This window comes from Salvelinus sp. IW2-2015, linkage group LG17 (genome assembly GCF_002910315.2).
Source record: "Salvelinus sp. IW2-2015 linkage group LG17, ASM291031v2, whole genome shotgun sequence".
Classification (NCBI taxonomy): Eukaryota; Metazoa; Chordata; class Actinopteri; order Salmoniformes; family Salmonidae; genus Salvelinus; species Salvelinus sp. IW2-2015.
Genome location: NC_036857.1, coordinates 14,641,011 through 14,660,633, shown reverse-complemented (window position 1 = coordinate 14,660,633; position 19,623 = coordinate 14,641,011). Strand labels below are relative to the sequence as shown.

Here is a 19,623-nt window from a genome sequence, read left to right as displayed (position 1 = left end):
ATTCTACATAGTTTAGCGTAGAAAATGGGTTAATTAACCCATTACAGTCTAAACCCTGTCTAAACTGGGGGGGGGRGGGGGGGTTCTACTGAGCTATATGGAATTGTTTTAAGAAAGTCATACCAAGGATCATTATGTTATTTTATTTAGAATTTTAAGAGCCCTTGAAGTATAAAAAAAATATACAGTACCAGTCAAATGTTTGGACACACCTACTCATTCAAGGGTTTTCTTTATTTTTACTATTGTCCACATTGTAGAATAATAGTAAAGACATCAAAACTAGGAAATAACACATATGGAATCATGTAGGAACCAAAAAAGTGTTAAACAAATAAAAATATATTTTATATTTGAGATTCTTCAAAGTAGCCACCCTTTGCCTTGACAGCTTTGCACACTTCTCTCAACCAGCTTCACCTGGAAAGCTTTTTCAACAGTCTTGAAGGAGTTCCCACATATGCTGAGCACTTGTTGGCTGCTTTTCCTTCACTCTGCGGTCAAACTCATCCAAACCATCTCAATTGGGTTGAGGTCAGGTGATTGTGGAGGCCAGGTCATCTGATGCAGCACTCCATCACTTTCCTTCTTGGTCAAATAGCCCTTACACAGCCTGGAGGTGTGTTGGTCATTGTCCTGCTGAAAAACTAATGATAGTCCCAGTAAGCGCAAACCAGATGGTATGGCGTATCGCTGCCGAATGCTGTGGTATCCATGCTGGTTAAGTGTGCCTTGAACTCTAAATAAATCACTGACAGTGTCACCAGCAAAGATCCGCACACCATCACACCTCCTCCTCCATGCTTCACAGTGGGAACCACACATGCGGAGATCATCCATTCACCTACTCGGCATTTCACAAAGACAAGGCGGTTGGAACCAAAAATCTCAAATTTGGACTCATCAGACCAAAGGACAGATTTCCACCGGTCTAATATCCATTGCATGTGTTTCTTGGCCCAAGCATGTCTCTTCTTCTTATTGGTGTCCTTTAGTAGTGGTTTCTTTGCAGTAATTTGACCATGAAGGCCTGATTCACACAGTATTCTCTGAACAGTTCATGTTGAGATGTGCCTGTTACTTGAACTCTGAAGCATTTATTTGGGCTGCAATTTCTGAGGATGGTAACTTTAATGAACTTATCCTCTGCAGCAGAGGTAACTCTGGGTCTTCCTTTCCTGTGGCAGTCCTCATGAGAACCAGTTTCATCATAGTGCTTGATGGTTTTTGCGACTGCATTTGAAGAAACTTTCAAAGTTCTTGAAATGTTCTGGATTGACTGACCTTCATGTTTTAAAGTAATGATGGACTGTGGTTTCTCTTTGCTTATTTGAGCTATTCATGGCATAATATGAACTTGGTCTTTTACCAAATAGAGCTATCTTCTGTATACCACCCCTACCATGTCACCACACAACTGATTAAATTTTTTTTTTAATTAATTCATTTCACCTTTTATTTAACCAGGTAAGCTAGTTGAGAACAAGTTCTCATTTACAACTGTGACCTGGCCAAGGCAAAGCAGTGGGACACAAACAACAACACGAGTTACACATGGAATAAACAAGCGTACAGTCAATAACACAATAGAAAAAAAGAAAGTGTATATACAGTGTGTGCAAATGGTTGGCTCAAACGCATGAACCTTTTCACATGTGAGTTCCAAATATCTCTAACGGTCGCACCAGCGCGAGTTGTTTTATGCACGTGATGTCAGAATGCACTCACTGTTCCAAAATGTGATTATTACACAACAGGACAGTTAACACGCGCTGCCTGCTAATTATCTATAGGCTGTTTCAACTTGTCAATTTCCAATTATTTTCTAACAAGTTGTATTTTCTAACAACAGTTTGAATTGAGGTGTGTCCTGCCTCCTCATTAATTCACACAGAAGTAGTCCATTTCAACATTGCGGGCAATTTATGTTTGAGGCTTTACTGAGCTGGATAAACTTCTCTCTTCCAGGAGAACCCACCGCACTTCACTCATGTTTGTGCAGATCAAGTATGAGTATATTTGCTCTGTCTTGGAAGAATTTGAATGTTTTCTTGCTGGCGCTCGCTTTGCCTACCTTATTGTTTTCCTTACACATAATAACTTAGGAACGCACACATGTCCAATCAAAGTAAGTTCCTTATTTTCTGTATATCGTGTTGTCGTTTCTACTATAGGCACATACAGTATGTACAGTTGAAGTCAGAAGTTTACATACACTTAGGTTGGAGTCATTAAAACTCGTTTTTCAACCCCTCCACAAATTTCTTGTTAACAAACTATAGTTTTGGCAAGTCGGTTAGGACATCTACTTTGTGCATGACATAAGTAATTTTTCCAACAATTGTTTACAGACAGATTATTTCACTTATAATTCACTGTATCACAATTCCAGTGGGTCAGAAATTTACATACACTAAGTTGACTGTGCCTTTAAACAGCTTGGAAAATTCCAGAAAATGATGTCATGGCTTTAGAAGCTTCTAATAGGCGAATTGACATCATTTGAGTCAATTGGAGGTGTACCTGTGGATGTGTTTCAAGGCAAGTATAAACACCATGGGACCACGCAGCCGTCATACCGCTCAGGAAGGAGACGTGTTCTGTCTCCTAGAGATGAACGTACTTTGGTGTGAAAAGTGCAAATCAATCCCAGAACAACAGCAAAGGACCTTGTGAAGATGCTGGAGGAAACAGGTACAAAAGTATATATCCACTGTAAACCGGGTCCTATATCGACATAACCTGAAAGGCCGCTTAGCAAGGAAGAAGCCACTGCTCCAAAACCGCCATTAAAAAAAGCCAGACTACGGTTTGCAACTGGACAAAGATTGTACTTTTTGGAGAAATGTCCTCTGGTCTGATGAAACAAAAATAGAACTGTTTGGCCATAATGACCATTGTTATGTTTGGAGGAAAAAGGGGGAGCTTGCAAGCCGAAGAACGCCATCCCAACTGTGAAGCACGTTGGGATGGTGGCAGCAGCATCATGTTGTGGGGGTGCTTTGCTGCAGGAGGGACTGGTGCACTTCACAAAATAGATGGCATCATGAGAAAGGAAAATTATATGGATATATTGAAGCAACATCTCAAGCCATCAGTCAGGAAGTTAAAGCTTGGTCGCAAATATCTCTTCCAAATGGACAATGACCCCAAGCATACTTCCAAAGTTGTGGCAAAATGGGGCAACAAAGTCAAGGTATTGGAGTGGCCATCACAAAGCCCTGACCTAGAAAATGTGTGGACAGAACTGAAAAAGCATGTGCGAGCAAGGAGGCCTACAAACCTGACTAAGTTACACCAGCTCTGTCAGGAGGAATGGGCCAAAATTCACCCAACTTATTGTGGGAAGCATGTGATGAAAGAAATAAGAGCTGAAATAAATCATTCTCTCTACTATTATTCTGACATTTCACATTCTTAAAATAAAGTGGTGATCCTAACTGACCTAAGACAGGGAATTTTTACTAGGATTAAATGTCAGGAATTGTGTAAAACTGAGTTCAAATATATTTGGCTACGGTGTATGTAAACTTCCGACTTCAATTGTAAGCACTTTGTGACATCTGCTGATGTATAAAGGGCTTTATAAATACATTTGATTCATTTGACCAAATTCTCACCTTACACTTGACTACCGCATTAAGTAGCAGCTTCCTCTCACCTCAAGCCTAAACTTCTCACACACTCTCTGAACCCTGTGTTTTCATAAGTCACCATTTTTACTCAGTCCCCCATGTCTCTCCATCTCTCTCTCTCTTTCTCTCTCTCTCACTCTCTCACACTCTCTCTCTCTCTTGCTCTCCCTCCTACCCTCTCTCTCTCCAGACTCAGATGTTAACCAGTTGTCTGGGAGCAGGAAGAGAACCAGGAAGAGGTCCTCTGAGGAGGAGGAGTGCAGCTGGGACTCCTCCTATAGTGAGGTGAGTATTCACACTACATAGACCCACATACACAGACATGCGCGCGGACAGTTTACTCATACATAGATACACACGTAGATACATACTCATACTTAGATACGCACAGACACACACATATATATATATATATATACACACACACACATATATATATACACACACACACACACTGCCCAACACTCTATTCCACCAGACTCTGCACATTGTGCTGCAGTTTCTCTAGAAATAAATCAGATCATGATCATGATTTTAAATCAGATCATGATTTTAAATCAGATCAAACTGTAGGGGGTTGTAGTTTCCAACAGGCCAATGTTCTACATAGTTTAGCGCAGAATACGTGATACTGAACTACAATGACCATAATCCAATCCAACCATAATCTACTTGTCTGGTCTGTGTTTCTTTTACGCCTGCTACGTAAAAGACAAAAGAATGCGGGATCAAGAGGGGATACATAGAGAGCAGTTGCTTCTCAAGGTACACTATATGTACAGAAGTTTGTGGACACCACATGAGGTTGGTGGCACCTTAATTGGGGAGGATGGGCTCATGGTAATGACTGGAGCTGAATATGTGGATTAGTATAAAATACATCAAACACATGGTTTCCAGGTGTTTGATGCCATTCCAATTGCTCCATTATTATGAGCCGTCCTCCCCTCAGCAACCTCCTGTGGTGGACTGTTGTGGACMYCCCTTCAAATTAGTAGATTTGGCTATTTCAACCACACCCGTTGCTGACAGGTGTATAAAATCGAGCACACAATCTCCATAGGCAAACATTGGCAGTAGAATGGCCTTACTGAAGAGCTCAGTGACTTTTAACGTGGCACCTTTCCAACAAGTCAGTTCGYGAAATTTCTGCCCTTCTAAAGCTGCCCTGGTAATTGCTGTTATTGTGATGTGGAAATGTCTAGGAGCAACAACGGCTCAGCCGCGAAGTGGTAGGCCACAAAAGCTGACAGAACGGGACCGCCGAGTGCTGAAGTGCGTAGCACGTAAAAATAATCTCTCCTCGGTTCTGCCTCTGGAAACAACGTCAGTACAAGTTCATGAAATGGGTTTCCATGGCCGTGCAGCCGCACGCACACAAGACTAAGATCACCATGCGCAATGCCAAGTGTCGGCTGAAGTGGTGTAAAGCTCGCTGCCATTGGTCTCTGGAGCAGTGGAAACACTGGAGTGATGAATCACTCTTCACCATCTGGCAGTCCGACAGACGAATCTGGGTTTGCCGAATGCCAGGAGAATACTACCTGCACAAATGCATAGTGCTCAAAGTGATGATCCTAACAGTAGAACCAGTGAGCCCTGCTGTTAGTCTGTGTTGAACCCCATCTCATCAACAAAACCTGAACGGTGATGATGTTGTCTCGTAGCCAGACACTGTGCGCTGTAGAATTAGGATACAGGAATGGACATGAACCTTATGATGGTCCAAAGGTCAGCCAGATTGTGCAGGGAGTTGGTCAACCATTGTTTAGCAGGGCTGTGTCTTCTCTACAGCACAAGGCCAAGGTAGTAGGAGTGGGGGGCTCGGAGTCTGGCTCGGGTCTGAGACAGAGACCCTCTCCCAGGACCATCTTCCAGGCCGGTCTGCTGGCCCCTCACAGCAAACCACGCAGCCGCGAGCAGAGAAGGGGAGGACGCCAGAACAAGCTGGAGCACCACAGCAGTCCTCTGGTGAGAACACACACTACATGTGGACACACGCCATTCAGAGTAGACTGAATATGCAGCAACGTAATGAACAGACACTATACAGGCCAGGGCTCCCATCTAGTCTGTCAAAATATTCAGCTCTGTTTTATGTTCTCACAAAGAAAAACAAATCCACCTCTGAGTCATATTTGATTTTACATATTTTTTCATTCAAATTTGACACCCCCACAGAAATGAATTACTCTGTTCTAACAGTACCTTAGACATGATTTGATATTAAAAAAGATATTCTGTCAATCCTGTCCGTGATTACATGACTAGGTAGGCATACTATACTTCTCAGAGTTCAGTGTGTCAAATCGGAGGGCCTGTTGTCCGGACCTCTGGCAGTCTCTATGGGGGTACAACAGGGTTCAATCCTCGGGCTGAATCTTTTCTCTGTATATATCAATGATGTTGCTCTTTCTGCGGTTGATTCCTTGATCCACCTCTACGCAGACGACACCATTCTGTATACATCTGGCCCTTCGTTGGACACTGTTAACAAACCTCCAAACGAGCTTCAATGCCATACAACAGGCCTCCAACTGCTCTTAAATGCTAGTAAAACTAAATACATGCTCTTCAACCGATCGCTGCCCGCACCCGCCCGCCCGACTAGCATCACTACTCTGGATGGTTCTGACTTAGAATATGTGGACAACTACAAATACCTAGGTTTCTGGCTAGACTGTAAACTCTCCTTCCAGACTCATATTAAGCATCTCCAATCCAAAATGAACTCTGTAATCGGCTTCCTATTTCGCAACAAAGCCTCCTTCACTCACGCTGCCAAACATACCCTCGTAAAACGAACTATCCTACCGATCCTTGACTTCGGCGATGTCATTTACGAAATAGCCTCCAACACTCTACTCAGACTACATCCAGTTTGCTATCACAGTGCCATCCGTTTTGTCACCAAAGCCCCATATACCACCCACCACTGCGGCCTGTATGCTCTCGTCGGCTGGCCTTCGCTACATATTCGTTGCCAAACCCACTGGCTCCAGGTCATCTAAGTCTTTGCTAGGTAAAGCTCCGCCTTATCTCAGCTCACTRRTCACCATAGCAACACCCACCCGTAGCATGCGCTCCAGCAGGTATATCTCACTGGTCATCCCCAAAGCCAACACCGACTTTGGCTGCCTTTCCTTCCAGTTCTCTGCTGCGAATGACTGGAACGAATTGCAAAAATCGCTGAAGTTGGAGACTTATCTCCCTCACTAACTTTAAGCATCAGCTATCTGAGCAGCTTACCGATCGAAATAAAAAAAAATCACTCTGAGCCATGGCAACATCCTTATGATTAACACAACTAGCACAGTAGGACAGGACAAGACATGCCATGTGGCTGGAGGAATGTAGTTCTGTGTGTCTTCTGTCAGTTCTCTGAGAAATTATGAGGCAGCACCTGTAGAAACACACACCATCCAACAAGAATGGCTTGTCACGCTGAAACAGTCAAACACACACACACACTTGTCACGCTCAAACAGCAGATATGAGAGGGTAGGTACAGAGGAGAGACCAAACCGTTGGAGACACACACACACACAGCAACCATAAGGGCTGCCTTTGTGTGAAACACTGCGGCCTGGAAGGAGTGACAGTCAGTGTACAATTGGATCCTCATGGTTTATTTTCTGAAGTCTCTTGTTTGCAGCCTGAGCCAGTTAAAACATGCTTGTCTGCAGTCCATCATGTGATGAGATTTCAAAAGTGCCGTAAGTGCTCGGCCTCTGCCCTTCGTGACTGACAATGTTCAACGGCTCTATCTCTCTCTTTCGCTCTCCCTCTTGTGCTCTCTCTCTTTCGCTTTCTGTCCCTCTTTCTATGTCTCTCCCCCTCTCTGTCTCTCTCACTTTCACTTCCTCTCTCTCTTCCTCTCTCTCTGTCTCTCTCTCCCCTTTCTCTCATACCCTGTGTGTCTCTCTGTCAGTCTACAGTACCTGCAAAAAGGTTGCTTTATTTCAGTTACCAGTGAGATTGCTAAATACATCAAAGAGAGAAGGACACTGAGTAGGTTCCACGGTGATGGTCTGGATTAAAGAACACTGAGTAGGTTCCAAGGTGTTGGTCTGGATTTAAAGAACACTGAGTAGGTTCCAAGGTGTTTTGGTCTGGATTAAAAGAACACTGAGTAGGTTCCAAAGTGTTGGTCTGGATTAAAGAACAGTGAGTAGGTTCCAAGGTGATGGTCTGGATTAAAGAACACTGAGTAGGTTCATGGTGATGGTCTAGATTATCTGGGTAGATGTGGGAGTCCATTTGGGTCAAGAGCACTATGCTAAAACACACACTGATGGAGCTAAGAACTAGGATTGGGTGGATCGAGATCATCAGGTGGATAGGGACCAAATTCAACAAGAAATACATTACAGATTTAGCAGTTGTTCGTACTTGGTAAATTGTGTAATTACACATAGGTTTTAAGACACTTCAAAAAACTACAGTGGGGAGAACAAGTATTTGATACACTGCCGATTTTTGCAGGTTTTCCTGCTTACAAAGCATGTAGAGGTCTGTAATTTTTATCATCATTTTTATCATAGGTACACTTCAACTGTGAGAGAAAATCCAGAAAATCACATTGTATGATTTTTAAGTATAATTTGCATTTTATTGCATGACATAAGTATTTGATACATCAGAAAAGCAGAACTTAATATTTGGTACAGAAACCTTTGTTTGCAATTACAGAGATCATATGTTTTCCTGTAGTTCTTGACCAGGTTTGCACACACTGCAGCAGGGATTTTGGCCCACTCCTCCATACAGACCTTCTCCAGATCCTTCAGGTTTCGGGGCTGTCGCTGGGCAATACAGACTTTCAGCTCCCTCCAAAATTGGGTTCAGGTCTGGAGACTGGCTAGGCCACTCCAGGACCTTGAGATGCTTCTTACGGAGCCACTCCTTAGTTGCCCTGGCTGTCTGTTTCGGGTCGTTGTCATGCTGGAAGACCCAGCCACGACCCATCTGCAATGCTCTTACTGAGGGAAGGAGGTTGTTGGCCAAGATCTCGCGATACATGGCCCCATCCATCCTCCCTCAATACGGTGCAATCGTCCTGTCCCCTTTGCAGAAAAGCATCCCCAAAGAATGATGTTTCCACCTCCATGCTTCACGGTGGGATGGTGTTCTTGGGGTTGTACTCATAATTCTTCTTCCTCCAAACACGGCGAGTGAGTTTAGACCAAAAAGCTCTATTTTTGTCTCATCAGACCACATGACCTTCTCCCATTCCTCCTCTGAATCATCAAAGAATGAGTGTCTTGGCAAACTTCAGACAGTGCCGGACATGCTGGCTTGAGCAGGGGACCTTGCGTGCGGCAGCAGTAATCCATGACGGCGTGAGTGTGTTACTAATGGTTTCTTGAGACTGTGGTCCAGCTCTCTTCAGGTCATGACCAGGTCCTGCCGTGTAGTTCTGGGCTGATCCCTCACCTTCCTCATGATCATTGATGCCCTACGAGGTGAGATCTTGCATGGAGCCCCAAGACCGAAGGTGATTGACCGTCATCTTGAACTTCTTCCATTTTCTAATAATTGCGCCAACAGTTGTGCCTTCTCACCAAGCTGCTTGCCTATTGTCCTGTAGCCCATCCCAGCCTTGTGCAGGTCTACAATTTTATCCCTGATGTCCTTACACGGCTCTCTGGTCTTGGCCATTGTGGAGAGGTTGGAGTCTGTTTGATTGAGTGTGTGGACAGGTGTCTTTTATACAGGTAACGAGTTCAAACAGGTGCAATTAATACAGGTAATGAGTGGAGAACAGGAGGGCTTCTTAAAGAAAAACAAACAGGTCTGTGAGAGCCGGAATTCTTACTGGTTGGTAGGTTATCAAATAATTATGTCATGCAATAAAATTAATTACTTAAAAATCATACAATGTGATTTTCTGGATTTTTGTTTTAGATTCCGTCTCTCACAGTTGAAGTGTACCTATGATAAAAATTACAGACCTCTACATGCTTTGTAAGTAGGAAAACCTGCAAAATCGGCAGTGTATCAAATACTTGTTCTCCCCACTGTATAACCTTCTCATAAAGCTAGTTGCAAAATTCCGGAAACATTCAATAAATTCCCTGGTTTTCACGAAATCAGGGTTGGAGAATTCTCCGATTTGGAGGGAATAAACAGGAATCCTCCAACCGGGATTCCGGGAAAACCAGGGAATTTATTGACAGTTCCTGGAACTTTGCAACCCTAATCCCAACTAATGTTTAATGCATTGTTTCCTTCTCTCCTTCCCATCTCTCCCCCTCCCACCTTTCTCTCTCTCTCCACAGAGCCTGGCCTGCAGTGTTGGCCCCGGGCCCCTGGTGTCCGTGGTCCCTGAGAGCCCCTCCCTGGAGCTCCTGGAGCAGGACTCTAAGGATTCGGCCCAGAGCACCTCCACCTCCCTGGCCTCCAACACCACAGAGCCTGCCTGCCAGCCAGAGTACAAGGTAACGGAAGGGGAGAGAGAGACAGGGAGAGGGGAAGAAGTGAGGAAGGGGGAGAGAGAAGGGAGAGGACAAAGGGGGGAATATAGGGCCAATAGAAGAGGGAGTTACGTTTTAACAGAAAACAAGAGAGGAGAAAGTGGATAATATCATAGAAGTCTCCCATCCCTTCTTCTGTTTGTCCACCTGCAGAGACAATGTGTGTTTGGAGCATGACTGACTGTGTGTTTGTACATCTCTGCCTCCATTCTCTTTGACGTCTGTAACCTCACAGGTCTACAGTGGTGTGGGGTTAGTCAGTGGCAATGGCACATGAAGTATAACATAGTCTCATAGTAAGACTGAGTCTTTGTAATGTGTGTTTGGAGGCCAACCTGTATCCACAACAAGACTAATGGAACCCCAGTCCCCTAGCAGTGGTATATCCATTATGATGATGTGCACCTGGCGGATTGTCTATGCGCTGACATGTCCTAGAGTCAAAGACCCACCTGTTTCAAACTCCAAATCTAGTTCGCACACACACACACACCTCTTTACCCCTCCAACTGTCCCCCGTCCTCTCCCCTCGCAGGACAACAAGGGTTTTGGCATTGGGGAGCTGGTGTGGGGGAAGATCAAGGGTTTCTCCTGGTGGCCAGGCATCGTGGTCACCTGGCGCGCCACGGGCAAACGACAAGCCACTCATGGCATGAGGTGGCTGCAGTGGTTCGGTGATGGCAAGTTCTCTGAGGTGAGATTTGAGGAGGAGGGTTCCCACCCTGTGTACTCACAACAATCACAACACTCCATCATTGTTTGGCAGAGAGGAACATTTTGGATGTTATCATGTCTGTCATAAAGTCCGCTATATTTCAGGGGCAGCATTGACAAAAGCCCTGTTTATACCCGGAGCTAACATTCATCCTTTTGTCCTTATCTTGTCCACATTCTGATTGTGCCCACATTTTTAGACAGGTGTAGACAATTGTGATCTGGTTGTGATCAGATCTTCCTGACCACATCTGGATGTAGTCAGGCAAGCATTGTGTCTGGAAATCAATGAAGTGTAGACAGATCTGGATGGTCAAACCATTTAATTAAATCATCATTATACTGATCTCTAAAATCATTGACAGGCAGTACCAATGACTTGCAGCATCAATAATTGTCTCTTAAAATAAATAAATACATTCATATTATCTGAATGCAAAGAAATTGCATACAGGGAGGGACTAGGAAATCTGGTCAAAATGCGGACACAGTGGATGGATGAAAGATAAACCTTGATTAGATAGTGATTGGATCATATTGATAAGATCATGAAACCCACATATTAGTGCAAGGTGTAAACAAGGCTCATGCGACACGAAGTAGGAGTGCTGGTTGATGATCAGTCCTCTTGTAGATCATAAAGAATAACATTATATGGACAGGGGGCACCTTATCCTAGTTAAGCACTCCTACTCTGAGACGCTTTGTGAATATGGACCTTGTTTTACAGTAAAGCAATGAATGAGCTTTTAACCTTCCATATCTCCACCTGCTAATGTCTTGTCCTTGGCTTCCACTCATCATCCTCACCAGGTTTCAGCTGACAAACTGGACTCCATCACTGCTTTCCCCAAGTTCTTCAACCAAGCCTCCTACGCCAAGCTGGCATCCTACCGCAGGGCCATCTTCCAGGCACTGGAGGTAAGGAGGGGGAGGAGGAGGGTGGCAAAGAAGAATGTAGAGATTCATTTATGTGTGTGTGTATATATGTGTGGTGTGTGGGGAGAGGGTTTGGTTACTCTATAGTGCATTCGGAAAGTATTTAGACCCCTTGACTTTTTCCACATTTTGTTACATTACAGCCTTGTTTTAAAATGGATGAAGTCGTTTTTTCCCATCTTCAATCTACACACAATAGCCCCTAATGACAAAGCAAAAACAGGTTTTTAGCCATTTTTAGAAATGCATTAAAATTAAATGTGTGTGTTAATTAATGGTCAATTACCGTGAGATCGACAGTTATTTGCTTGACAATCACCAGCTGACAAAATTTGTGACCGCCACAGCCCTATGTCCAATCAATTGAATTTACCACAGAGTGTGCAAGAGTTTGCAAAGCTATCATCAAGGCAAAGTGTGGCTACTTTGAAGAATCTCAAATATAAAATATATTTAGATTTGTCTAACACTTTTTTGGTTACTACATGATTCCATATGTGTTATTTCATAGTTTTGATGTCTTCACTATTATTCTACAATGTAGAAAATAGTAAAACAAATAAAAAACTTGAATGAGTAGGTGTGTTCAAACTTTTGACTGGTACTGTATATWAATTTTTTATGTCAATACAGGGGCCAGGAATATCTCTGCATTTCCTTGATCTCAATACTAGGGCCTGTTAATAACTTCACAATACCGACAGACAGACAGTAGGTATGGGAATTTGAAATAATGTTACTATTCGAAAAATATCATACATTTTTGGGGGGTTATTCAGATTTTCGTAATACAATTGTTTCCTTAACTTTGCTATGTTTTTAACCTGAACACTTGCTCAGCAAGGTAGAGGCAATGCACTCTGCTGCAGCAGAAGCAGGCGGGGGGAGGTGCCAGTGTGTGTGGAAGGGGTGTGCAGAGCAAACAGGGAGAAACAAAGAGAGATGCAGTGTAGCCTAGTCAACTCGCGCTAACTTGTTGATGCCATATGTTATTTATAGTCCCATCTGACAGTGCCTGTGTTGACTGCATCAAATCGGAGAAGAGAAGTTACCTAAACTAGCCAGCTAGCTAGCTAGGCTAATTGAGGCAACATTTTGCTGTGCTCCCTGTCCTTGTCTACAAATAGCAACAAATAACAATGATCTCTCACTTTACTTGCTACACATGAAGCCTCTGTGACTGTAGTGGCGCTTTGATTGGCAGACAAATACAACAAGTGGGATATGTTTTTTATGGGGTACACAGGATAAAAACGACATTTAAAGGTTTGTTGTTTTATTAAATTAAGAATATCAAATGTCAGGTTATATTTTTGTATGTGACAATGTCACATGGATATTTTAATTTAACTTAGACAATTCCTTTTCATTGTTAAAATAGGCCTATAATATTTTCCCCTAAAATGTATACTCACACAATCAATTGTATTTTTTTTTAAAGTGTTTTATTTTATTTCACCTTTATTTAACCAGGTAGGCTAGTTGAGAACAAGTTCTCATTTACAACCTCTCTATCTTCCACCTAACCTCCTACCTCTCCCTCTCCCTCTCCTCCCTCTCTCCTTCGCTCACCCCGCCTTTTCTCCCTCTTCCACACCCCTGCCTCCTCCCTTTCCTCTCTTTCCCCCTCTCTCTCTCAGATGGCCAGTCTGCGTGCTGAGAAGCCATTCCCTCCGTGTGAGTCAGAGGGGCCAGAGGACCAGGTCAAGCCCATGCTGGACTGGGCCAAAGGGGGCTTCCTGCCTAAGGGCCAGGAGGGCCTCAAACCCACAGAGAACCCTGGTGAGACTCACCAACCAAAGTCAATATAAGGTCTTAATGCCATGGCTGGGGTTTTCTCCTGCTCCCCTTCTGTCCAGTCTTGTCCACTATGGGCCCCTTAACTTCTTTGGGAAAGGGGGGGGCAGTATTGAGTAGCTTGGATGAATAAGGTGCCCAGAGTAAACTGCTTGTTACCCAGACCCAGAAGCTATGATATGCATATAAGTAGTAGATTTGGATAGAAAACACTCTAAAGTTTCCAAAACTGTTAAAATAATGTCTGTGAGTATAACAGAACTCATATGGCATGCAAAAACCTGAGACAAATCCAACCAGGAAGTGGGAAATCTGAGGTTTGTAGTTTCATTTAAGTGATTGCCTATCCAATATGCTGTGTCTATGGGGCCAGATTGCACTTACCAAGGCTTCCAGCAGAGGTCCAGCTTTAGAAAGTTGTTTGAGGCTTCTATTGTGGAAGGGGGTCGAATAAGAGCTGTTTCAACAAGTGGACTAGGCTGAGGCCAATGAGTTGTTTACTGCGTGGTCACGCGGGCGTGCCATTCCTTCTACAACCTCTCTGTCTTCCACAAAATAAATCTTCAATAATATTCCAACCGGACAATAGCGTATTCATTACAGAGGAAAAAGAAGGAATGGCACGCCCGCGTAACCGAGCAGTAAACAACTCATTGGCCTCAGCCTAGTCCACTTGTTGAAACAGCTCTTATTCGACCCCCTTCCACAATAGAAGCCTCAAACAACTTTCTAAAGACTGTTGCTATCTGCTGGAAGCCTACGCTATTGTCCGGGTGGAATATTATTGAAGATTTATTATAAAAAGACCCTAAGGATTGATTGTAAACATCGTTTGACATGTTTCTACAAACTGTAATGGAACTCTTTTGACTCTTCGTCTGGATTTTGCGCTCGCGCATTGTGCCTTTGGAATAGTGAACTAAACGCGCAAACAAAATGGAGGTATTTGGACATAAATATGGACGTAATCGAACAAAACAAACATTTCTTGTGGAAGTGGAAGTCCTGGGAGTGCATTCCGACGGAGATCAGCAAAGGTAGGTGAAGATTTATAATGCAATTTCTGACGTTTGTTGACTCAACAATTTGGCGGGTAACTGTATGGCTTGCTTTGGTGGCTGAACGCTGTACTCAGATTATTGAATATTGTTCTTTTGCCGTAAAGCTTTTTTGAAATCTGACAGCGGTTGCATTAAGAACAAGTTTATCTTTAATTCTATGTTAAACATGTATCTTTCATCAAAGTTTATGATGAGTATTTCTGTTATTTGATGTGGCTCTGCAATTTCTCCGGATGTTTTAGGAGGCATTTCTGAACATGGCACCAATGTAAACTGAGGTTTTGGATATAAATATGAACTTTATCAAACAAAACATACATGTATTGTGTAACATTGAGTCCTGGGAGTGTCATCTGATGAAGATCGTCAAAGGTTAGTGATTAATTTTATCTATATTTCTGCTTTTTGTGACACCTCTCTTTGGTTGGAAAATGGCTGAATGCTTTCTGTGACTAGTTGCTGACCTAACACAATGATATGTTCTGCTTTTGCCGAAAAGCCTTTTTGAAATTGGACACTGTGTTTGGATTAACGAGAAGTGTATCTTTAAAATGGTGTAAAATACTTGTATGTTTGAGGAATTTTAATTATGAGATTTCTGTTTTGAATTTGGCGCCCTGAAATTTCACTGGCTGTTGGCGAGGTGGGACGCTAGCGTCCCGAACGATCCCAGAGAGGTTAACTTCTTTGGGGTAGGGGGCAGTATTTTCACGTCCGGATGAAAAGCATGCCCAGAGTAAACGGCCTGCTACTCAGCCATAAAAGCTAGAATATGCATATTATTAGTAGATTTGGATAGAAAACACGCTGAAGTTTCTGAAACTGTTTGAATGATGTCTGTGAGTATAACAGAACTCATATGGCAGGCAACAACCTGAGAAAGAAAATCCAACCAGGAAGTGGGAAATCTGAGGTTGGTCGATTTTCAACTCAGCTCCTATTGAAGATACAGTGGAATATTGGTAATGTTGCACTTCCTAAGGCTTCCACTAGATGTCAACAGTCTTTAGAACCTTGTCTGATGCTTCTACTGTGAAGTGGGGCCGAATGAGAGGGGATTGAGTAAGGTCTACCATGACCTGACCATGCGCGTTCATGTGAAAGAGAGCTCTGTTCCATCGCACTTCTGAAGACAAAGGAATTCTCCGGTTGGAACATTATTGAAGAATTATGTTAAAAACATCCTAAAGATTGACTCAATACTTTGTCATGTTTTTACGGACTGTAATATAACTTTTTTTACTTTTCGTCTGTACTTTCCGCTGGACTTTCCCGCACGTCGTGAGTTTGGAAAGTGTACTGAACACTAGAACAACAAGGAGGATTTTGGACATAAATGATGGACATTATCGAACAAAGCAAACATGTATTGTGGAACTGGGTTTCCTGGGAGTGCATTCTGATGAAGATCATCAAAGGTAAGTGAATGTTTATAATGTTATTTCTGACTTCTGTTGACTGCACAATATGGCGGATATATTTTTGTCTTGATTGGGCTCTGAGCGCCGACCTCAGATTATTGCATGGTTTGCTTTTTCCGTAAAGCTTTTTTGAAATCTGACACAGCGGTTGCATTAAGGAGAAGTGCATCTAAAATCCATGCATAACACTTGTATTTTCATCAACATTTATAATGAGTATTGATGTGGCTCTCTGCAAAATCACCGGCTGTTTTGGAACTTCTGAATGTAACGCGCCAATGTAAACTCAGATTTTTGGATATAAATATGAACTTTACCGAACAAAACATACATGTATTGTGTAACATGAAGTCCTATGAGTGTCATCTGATGAAGATCATCAAAGGTTAGTAATTCATTTTATCTATATTTCAGCTTTTTGTGAATCCTCTCTTTGGCTGGAAAAATGGCTGTGTTATTCTGTGAATAGGCACTCACCTAACATAATCGTTTGGTTTGCTTTCGTCGTAAAGCCTTTTTGAAATCGGACACTGGCTGGATTTACAACAAGTGTATCTTTAAAATGGTGTAAAATACATGTATGTTTGAGGAATTTTAATTATGGAATTTCACTGGCTGTTGATGAGGTGGGACGCTACCATCCCACGTACCCTAGAGGTTAAAGGGATAGCTGCCGTTTTTTCAGTTTTCACATCATACAATAGTTGTGAATTTGCTGGAATAATCTAGGAAGCATATCTGTAGTCCAATGTATCACTGTTATAGCACCCAACTTAAACGATAGCCCCGGTTAGTGCTGTGAACAGTAGTTGCTGACAGATTTAAGAGTTCCACCGTTACTTTCTCTAGATCAGGTTCTCCAACCCTGTTCCTGGAGAGCTACCGTCCTGTAGTTTTTAGCTCCAACCACAATCTAGCACACCTGATTCAAAAAATTTGCTTCTTGATAAGCTGTTTTTAGAATACTTATGTCATTTATTTATGTCTCTACTTGGCATCTCCCACACTCGCACTTCTCTTTGTCTTTCTGTCTTTCTCCCCCAGTCTTTGTTTGCATATTGTCTGTTAACTGCATGTTGACACTTTGCTATTTCATTAGAGTGGAGGGGTGGTTAAAGGTTGCCTCCTGTCTAGTATGCTTCATGTCATCCACAGTACTCCATGGGTTTGTCAGGGGATTAACCAGGTGTGAAAGTATATAGAATGAATCCCTTACTATGATGTCTGTGGACTAATAGTCAAGATTTATATTTTATTGTGGCATAAACACCAGTCATGTTTTCATCTAATTTTCAAACAATCACTTCAATAGGCTCCTGTAAGCCTCGCCACCTGCTCACCTTCATCCACTCTAAAATAAATCCTGCAACCATACAGTGCACTGTGCAACTACCATTTCATGAATGGCCATGTACTCTTACAATCTCCAACGGGCACAGCCAGAAGAGGACTGGCCACCCTCAGAGCCTGGTTATCACGTTTCAGGTATGACCCAGATGCAGACAGTGTCGAAGAAACAAAAGTTTATTTCTAATACAGGGGCAGGCAAACGACAGGTCAAAGGCAGGCGGAGGTCAGTAATCCAGAGAGGGTGCAAAGGGTCCAGAATGGCAGGCAGTCTCAGGGCAGGAAGGGGTCAATAATCCAGTGAGGTGGGGCAAGGTACAGAACGGGAGGCAGGGTCAGGGCAGGCAGAAGGGTCAAAACCGGGAAGGACTACAAAACAGGCGTAAGAAACAGGCAGGGGCAGTGGAACAAACTCTGGTAGGATTCTCAAACAAAACTAACTGGCAACAGACCGATAACACAGGTATAAATACACAAGGGAAGATGGGCGACACTTGGAGGGGGGCGGAGACAAGCACAAAGACAGGTGAAACAGATCAGGGTGTGACACTGGTTCCTCTCTAGGTTTCTTCCTAGGTTTCTGCCTTTTCTAGGGAGTTTTTGCTAGCCACCATGCTTCTACATCTGCATTGCTTGCTCCCTGGGATTTTAGACTGGGTTTCTAGAAAGCACTTTGTGGCACTTTGTCTGCTGATGTAAAAAGGGCTTTATAAATGCATTAGATTGATTAATTGATGAATGGAAAGAAACATCTGTTACAAAACACCAAAGTATAATGAATGACATTCAGTGATTGTCATTCTATAAGGGCACAAGGCGAGACCCAGATGCAGACACGGGAGGCAGATGGTTTGAGTCTTTGATATTTATTAATCAATCCAAAAGGTGTAGGCAAGAGAATGGTCGTGGACAGGCAAAAGGTCAAAACCAGTTCAGTGTCCAGGAGGTACAGAGTGGCAGGCAGGCTCGAGGTCAGGTCAGGGAGGCGGGTACAGAGTCCAGAAAACAGGCAAGGGTCAAAAGCGGGAGGACTAGCAAAAAGAGAATAGAAGCAGGAGTACGGGAAAACACGCTGGTTGACTTGAAAGACATACAAGACAAACTGTCACAGAGAGACAGGAAGCACAGGGGAAAATACACCAGGAAAAATAAGCGACACCTGGAGGGGGGTGGAGACAATCACAAGGACAGGTGAAACAGATCAGGGCGTGACACATTCATTAGGCACACAACACTTGTAACCTGAAATGATGCGTCCACTGCTGTCCGCGAGAGTCTCAGTCTCTGACACTTACCTCTTGCCTTCGCAAAATGTAACTTTTATCGTCAAACCACACTGCATTTTGGAGTGTATTCTACATGTTTTCATGTCCATTCTCCCATTTGTCATGCAACTGACATGCAGTAATGATAAATAATATTGTAATTGCCTTCAGTTTTCTTGGCATCTTTGTTTTAATTATTGTGATAGGCTCATGTTATACTGGTACGCTGTAACGTCTACTCCGTACCGGCTTACTTTCACCCCGATATTACTTGGCCAATAATTTGCTGTCAGTGAGATTWAAAAAAATGTAATACAACATTTTGTTTCGGCAATAACTTAATCTGTCTTATAACTTGACTGTTGTTTTTGTTCTGTATGTGTTCTCTCTAGACAGCAACCCGTTAAACCACAAAGTGTTGGACGTCAGTCTGCTAGAGTATTTCCCCACAGCCAAGAGGCCCCGCATCAGCCTTTGTAAGGCCAAGAGCAGCCCCGAGGAGGTCTACAGTAGAGGTCAGAGGTCAACCTGGGGTACCAGGGTCGTATTCATTAGGCACCAAACAGAAGAAAACAGACTGAAACAGGGAGGGACTACTTAGATTTGTCCTATAAGAAACATTCATTTACTATTTCTGTTCAAAACGTTTTCAAAATGTTATACCCTAATGAATACGAACCTGGAGTTGTCTGTTTCAAACATATGTAGCTAATTCCCTTAAGATTGTTCTTTAGTACTATACAGTAGTATGTTATTGTTCATGTGTTTCAAGACCTGTCTTGATTATTGACTTGGATGTGTGTGTCTCTCTCTGTGTATCCTCTCTGCCCTTCAGAACAAATGGTGCATGAAGTTTTGAAGAATAACAGAAGTATAGAAGGTATGTTCTCATTTTAGTTTTGGACATTTCTCAAAAAAAGATCTCTAATTGATGTAGCTATGGAACATAAACTGCGAAAAGTGCTTTA

The 19,623-nt window shown here is 42.9% G+C and overlaps 1 pseudogene; it reads left to right on the top strand.

Moving 5' to 3' along the window:
* The window catches only part of LOC111976522 (DNA (cytosine-5)-methyltransferase 3B-like), an 83,976-nt pseudogene that overhangs the window by 26,782 nt on the left and 37,571 nt on the right, over window positions 1-19,623 (top strand).